The 7,379-nt window shown below is 40.6% G+C and overlaps 1 pseudogene; it reads right to left on the bottom strand.

The window, feature by feature from the left end:
* Window positions 1–461: 461 nt before the first annotated feature.
* LOC108880170 (mucin-3B-like) lies at window positions 462–2,587 on the bottom strand (annotated as a pseudogene).
* Between the last annotated feature and the right edge of the window lie 4,792 nt (window positions 2,588–7,379).

Below are 7,379 nucleotides of genomic sequence, written 5' to 3'. Positions count from 1 at the left end.
AAAGAGGTAACAACGTGTTCCTGTATGATGCACACAACAGAGCTGAAAGAACTCCTGGGCAAAGAGACAGAATTAAATATTTGTATAGTTTTTTTGACCTTGTGTTTCTCAGTACTGCAGGGCACTATTGTTTATTGACAACATTTGAAATGAAATAAAATGAAATGACACCTTAACGTAGAGAAAACTCTTAAACAAATAACTGCAAAAATAAACAGTTGTGTTAATTAACTAAAAATACTGAAGTCTGAATTTATACACTCAGTTTTATCTGTAGATGAGGAGGCGACAATGGATTACAATTATTATAAATAAATTCATAAATATTATAACAACAAATTACTAGTATATTATTTTATTTATAATACACAGTTGGTAGCTCCTACTGATCTGTAATTTTTCTTAATTGCTGACATGGAAAAACATTCTAATTAAAACAAAATTCTTTCAAACTGTAGCCTTCATCTGGGGTTGTTGTTCAGAACCTCTGGACGTCTTGTTGTGGCCTGAATAAACACAAAAGGAATCATATATTAATGTCAAAATTTTAACTGTGATCTTACATTTATCTGTCCTTGTACTCCAGAATTTTCTGCGTATGGTAGTTACATAGACTTCATATATGTCATACCAGAATAGTAAACAAGAATACCTGCAATCGGGTGTCAACATTTTGTAAATGTGGCCTAAAACCCCCTGATGTGTAAGTGCCTGCCAATCCCAAGTTGTGATCCCCTGGGTAAAAGAATATGATCATGTAGAAACTGCAAATGTTAAAGAGTCCTTACTGAGAAATTGTTTGCTGAATACATCAGTGATTACTTAAAAAAAGGACACACCTGTATCAGAGAAATCAAAGAAATCTTCCTCGAAAGCAGACAGTCTTCTGTCATAGGAGTTGATCCTTTTCAGAAATAGAGAGAATTTGATTAGTTTCACATCACTTTTTGTAACTTTATCACAACATTTTTTTGACCAATTTGCATATATTGGGAGTTACATTTAAGGTATCATAACTCACCAAACTCCCTTATATTTCTTTATGACAATGACAGCAATGACAATGATAATCAAGATCAGGAGTGCTGCTGCCAATGAGCCAAATAGTGCTCCATAGAAACCTGGACCGCGACGGAAGAGGTCACACTGTGGACCATAAAACTGCTCCAGGCTAGACTCAAAGCAGCTGGTTTAAAAGAGCCACAACAGGGAATTACATCGATTGAAAATGTAATATTACATGCCAAAAATATTCAGTGTATTTCACCTTATTGCAATTAAAATAAAAGCATATGTTTTGTCTTACCTACAGGTAGGCCCTTTGTGAATGTCGTTATGACATATGCCATGTTGATGACAGTAATCAGGATTTGTTTTGCAAGGTCCAACACACTGCCATTGACCATTATCAATCTCAGCAGTGTAGTTAGCAAGCTGAGAGCAGTTAATAAATGGCTTCAGGTCTGTAATATCTGGTTGATTTAAATAAAAGTGTCATAATAGTACCATTGTAAACGCACACAAACACACAAAATTTGGATAAATGCTGAATGAAGAAATACTGACTGTACAAAGCAGCAATGCTTCAAAACTTACTGGTAATTGTAGGCTGGTGGAAAAGAGATTCCATTTAACACTGCACCGCTGCTATTAAAGGCCTGAGAAATATTTTTGAGGTTATTTGTATCATTTAAGATATCAGTCAACACCCTATCAAGCTGAGGTGTTGACAAACTGGATTTGAGTTTCGTTGTTGGGATAGCTGTACTCCGCCACACTCTTAGCAACCAACCGCTTCCTTCTCTACAGTGGGAAAATAGAAGAAAATTACCAAAAAGAAATCAGCCTTTACTTGATGAAAAATTATCTTAAATCAGTAATGTTTAGTAAAAACCTACGTTAGCTTGATGACTTGTACTTTTTTGAAGGTTTGTGGATCTGCTTGTTTGCATAGGGCTTCAAGCTGGAACGCAGGACCAAATGTTATTAAAACCACAGATATGGCAATGAGTCCACATTTCTGGATATAAACATTGAAAACAGTGGGGAGCTAAACATACGTCATGCAACCAATGAAATAAATGTTGTACCTGTTGGTACTAATGTGTTGATGAATTCTAATGATTGAGGTGAGCTTAAGTTGTTAAAAGCTGGCTGAAAAGATGTCTGGATTTCCAAAGTAATATTTGCATTTCGAGTTGGTACTGCTTCGTTATCTACAAAAAATATGACACTGTTATATTGACACTGAAATAAAATTATACAATGAATTAAAATTTTACAGTCAAAACTTGGGTAACAAAACTAACAAATATGAAAAGCAAACAAACATAAAATTAGCATATTACTGAAAGCCCTATAACTAAGTTTTGCATTGAAATATTCTCAGTTAATGAATATGAAGAATTTCATTTGGGGGTGGAAATCTCACCAATATGAGCAGAGGTGTCATTTTGTCCAAAGGAGCAGATATCACCAAAGACAAAGTTTTGACCAGTGACAATGACATTTTCCAAGTGTTGAGTTGAACTCGCAGGTACCCCCAACGCACCTTTTGTTGGGGGCACCACAATGCTCGTCGCTTACACTGAGGAGTTGTAGATGGTGTTTCCGGAGTTGTTCTTGTACTTTCAGCGTTGTGGGTTGTGAGGATTGTCTTATGGTTGTTGCTTCACTTGTGGGAAGAGTAGTGGACACGACTGACCCTGTAGTTTCCAGTTGTTGTTGTGGCAGCCACTGGTGATGTTGAAGGAGTCGTTGCAACTTTGTGGGAGTTGCACTTTCTGGAGTTAGTCTTGTACTTTCAGTATTGTGAGTGGTTGAAGATTGTCTCATGGTTGTTGCTTCACTTGTGGGAAGAGTAGTGGACACAACTAACACTGTAGTTTCAGTTGTTGATGTGGAAGACACTGGTGATGTTAATGGAGTTGTTGCACTTTCCAGAGTTGTGTCTGTACTTTCAGTATTGTGGGTTGTTGAGGATTGCCTCATGGTTGTTGCTTCACTTGTGGGAAGACTACTGGAGAAGACTGACACCTGTAGTTTCAGTTGTTAATGTGGATGACACTGGTGATGTTGAAAGGAGTCGTTGCAATTTTGGTGGGAGTTGCCACTTTCCTGAGTTGTTCTTGTACTTTCATCGTTTGTGAGTGGTTGAAGATTGTCTCATGGTTGTTGCTTCACTTGTGGGAAGAGTAGTGGACACGACTGACCCTGTAGTTTCAGTTGTTGTGTGGCAGCCACTGGTGATGTTGAAGGAGTCGTTGCAACTTTGGTGGGAGTCATACTTCCAGAGTTGTTTCTTGTACTTTCAGTATTGTGGGTTGGTTGAGGATTGTCTTATGGTTGTTGCTTCACTTGTGGGAAGAGTAGTGGACACGACTGACCCTGTAGTTTCAGTTGTTGATGTGGAAGACACTGGTGATGTTGATGGAGTTGTTGAACTTTCCAGAGTTGTTGTTGTACTTTCAGTATTGTGAGTGGTTGAAGATTGTTTCATGGTTGTTGCTTCACTTGTGGGAAGACTACTGGACATGACTGACACTGTAGTTTCAGTTGTTAATGTGGATGACACTGGTGATGTTGAAGGAGTCGTTGCAACTTTGGTGGGAGTTGCACTTTCTGGAGTTAGTCTTGTACTTTCAGTATTGTGGGTTGTTGAGGATTGTCTTATGGTTGTTGCTTCACTTGTGGGAAGAGTAGTAGACACAACTAACACTGTAGTTTCAGTGTTGATGTGGAAGACACTGGTGATGTTGAAGGAGTTGTTGCACTTTCTAGAGTTGTTCTTGTACTTTCATCGTTTGTGGAGTGGTTGAAGATTGTCTCATGGTTGTTGGCTTCACTTGTGGGGAAGAGTAGTGGACACGACTGACCCTGTAGTTTCAGTTGTTGTGGCAGCCACTGGTGATGTTGAAGGGAGTCGTTGCAACTTTGGTGGGAGTTGCACTTTCCATAGTTGTTCTTGTACTTTCCAGTATTGTGAGTGGTTGAAGATTGTCTTATGGTTGTTGCTTCACTTGTGGGAAGAGTAGTAGACACAACTAACACTGTAGTTTCAGTTGTTGATGTGGAAGACACTGGTGATGTTGATGGAGTTGTTGCACTTTCTAGAGTTGTTGTACTTTCAGTATTGTGAGTGGTTGAAGATTGTCTCATGGTTGTTGCTTCACTTGTGGGAAGAGTAGTGGACACGACTGACCCTGTAGTTTCAGTTGTTGTTGTTGGCAGACACTGGTGATGTTGAAGGAGTCGTTGCACTTTCTAGAGTTGTTGTTTGTACTTTCAGTATTGTGAGTGGTTGAAGATTGTCTCATGGTTGTTGCTTCACTTGTGGGAAGAGTAGTGGACACAACTAACACTGTAGTTTCAGTTGTTGATGTGGAAGACACTGGTGATGTTAATGGAGTTGTTGCACTTTCCAGAGTTGTTGTTGTACTTTCAGTATTGTGGGGTTGTTGAGGATTGCCTCATGGTTGTTGCTTCACTTGTGGGAAGACTACTGGAGACGCGACTGACACTGTAGTTTCAGTTGTTAATGTGGATGACACTGGTGATGTTGAAGGAGTCGTTGCAATTTTGGTGGGAGTTGCACTTTCCTGAGTTGTTCTTGTACTTTCATCGTTGTGGAGTGGTTGAAAATTGTCTCATGGTTGTTGCTTCACTTGTGGGAAAGAGTAGTGGACACGACTGACCCTGTAGTTTCAGTTGTTAATGTGGATGACATTGGTGATGTTGATGGAGTTGTTGCAACTTTGGTGGGAGTTGCACTTTCTGGAGTTAGTCTTGTACTTTCAGTATTGTGGGTTGTTGAGGATTGGCTTATGGTTGTTGCTTCACTTGTGGGAAGAGTAGTAGACACAACTAACACTGTAGTTTCAGTTGTTGATGTGGAAGACACTGGTGATGTTGATGGATGTTGTTGCACTTTCTAGAGTTGTTCTTGTACTTTCAGTATTGTGAGTGGTTGAAGATTGTCTCATGGTTGTTGCTTCACTTGTGGGAAGACTACTGGACACGACTGACACTGTAGTTTCAGTTGTTGATGTGGCAGACACTGGTGATGTTGAAGGAGTTGTTGCACTTTCCAGAGTTTGTTGTTGTACTTTCAGTATTGTGGGTTGTTGAGGATTGTCTTATGGTTGTTGCTTCACTTGTGGGAAGAGTAGTGGACACGACTGACCCTGTAGTTTCAGTTGTTGATGTGGAAGACACTGGTGATGTTAATGGAGTTGTTGCACTTTCCAGAGTTGTTGTTGTACTTTCAGTATTGTGAGTGGTTGAAGATTGTTTCATGGTTGTTGCTTCACTTGTGGGAAGACTACTGGACATGACTGACACTGGTAGTTTCAGTTGTTAATGTGGCAGCCACTGGTGATGTTGAAGGAGTCGTTGCAACTTTGGTGGGAGTTGCACTTTCCATAGTTGTTCTTGTACTTTCATCGTTGTGAGTGGTTGAAGATTGTCTCATGGTTGTTGCTTCACTTGTGGGAAGAGTAGTGGACACGACTGACCCTGTAGTTTCAGTTGTTAATGTGGATGACACTGGTGATGTTGATGGAGTTGTTGCAACTTTGGTGGGAGTTGCACTTTCTGGAGTTAGTCTTGTACTTTCAGTATTGTGGGGTTGTTGAGGATTGGCTTATGGTTGTTGCTTCACTTGGTGGGAAGAGTAGTAGACACAACTAACACTGTAGTTTCAGTTGTTGTTGTGGCAGACACTGGTGATGTTGAAGGAGTCGTTGCAACTTTGGTGGGAGTTGCACTTTCCATAGTTGTTCTTGTACTTTCATCGTTGTGAGTGGTTGAAGATTGTCTCATGGTTGTTGCTTCACTTGTGGGAAGACTACTGGACATGACTGACACTGTAGTTTCAGTTGTTTGTTTGTGGCAGCCACTGGTGATGTTTGAAGGAGTCGTTGCAACTTTGGGTGGGAGTCATACTTTCCCAGAGTTGTTCTTGTACTTTCAGTATTGTGAGTGGTTGAAGATTGTTTCATGGTTGTTGCTTCACTTGTGGGAAGACTACTGGACATGACTGACACTGTAGTTTCAGTTGTTAATGTGGATGACACTGGTGATGTTGAAGGAGTTGTTGCACTTTCCAGAGTTGTTGTTGTACTTTCAGTATTGTGGGTTGTTGAGGATTGTCTTATGGTTGTTGCTTCACTTGTGGGAAGAGTAGTGGACACGACTGACCCTGTAGTTTCAGTTGTTGATGTGGAAGACACTGGTGATGTTAATGGAGTTGTTGCACTTTCCAGAGTTGTTGTTGTACTTTCAGTATTGTGAGTGGTTGAAGATTGTTTCATGGTTGTTGCTTCACTTGTGGGAAGACTACTGGACATGACTGACACTGTAGTTTCAGTTGTTAATGTGGCAGCCACTGGTGATGTTGAAGGAGTCGTTGCAACTTTGGTGGGAGTTGCACTTTCCCTAGTTGTTCTTGTACTTTCATCGTTGTGAGTGGTTGAAGATTGTCTCATGGTTGTTGCTTCACTTGTGGGAAGAGTAGTGGACACGCCTGACCCTGTAGTTTCAGTTGTTGTTGTGGCAGACACTGGTGATGTTGAAGGAGTCGTTGCAACTTTGGTGGGAGTTGCACTTTCCATAGTTGTTCTTGTACTTTCATCGTTGTGGGTTGTTGAGGATTGTCTTATGGTTGTTGCTTCACTTGTGGGAAGAGTAGTGGACACGACTGACCCTGTAGTTTCAGTTGTTGATGTGGAAGACACTGGTGATGTTAATGGAGTTGTTGCACTTTCCAGAGTTTGTTGTACTTTCAGTATTGTGAGTGGTTGAAGATTGTTTCATGGTTGTTGCTTCACTTGTGGGAAGACTACTGGACATGACTGACACTGTAGTTTCAGTTGTTAATGTGGATGACACTGGTGATGTTGAAGGAGTCGTTGCAACTTTGGTGGGAGTTGCACTTTCCATAGTTGTTCTTGTACTTTCATCGTTGTGAGTGGTTGAAGATTGTCTCATGGTTGTTGCTTCACTTGTGGGAAGAGTAGTGGACACGACTGACCCTGTAGTTTCAGTTGTTGTTGTGGCAGACACTGGTGATGTTGAAGGAGTTGTTGCACTTTCTAGAGTTGTTCTTGTACTTTCAGTATTGTGGTGGTTGAAGATTGTCTTATGGTTGTTGCTTCACTTGTGGGAAGAGTACTGGACATGACTGACACTGTAGTTTCAGTTGTTGATGTGGAAGACACTGGTGATGTTGAAGGAGTTGTTGCACTTTCCAGAGTTGTTCTTGTACTTTCAGTATTGTGAGTGTTGAAGATTGTCTTATGGTTGTTGCTTCACTTGTGGGAAGACTACTGGACACGACTGACCTGTAGTTTCAGTTGTTGATGTGGAAGACACTGGTGATG

Source organism: Lates calcarifer, unplaced genomic scaffold (assembly GCF_001640805.2).
Source record: "Lates calcarifer isolate ASB-BC8 unplaced genomic scaffold, TLL_Latcal_v3 _unitig_867_quiver_3399, whole genome shotgun sequence".
NCBI lineage: Eukaryota > Metazoa > Chordata > Actinopteri > Centropomidae > Lates > Lates calcarifer.
This window is presented reverse-complemented; position numbering and strand designations above follow the sequence as displayed.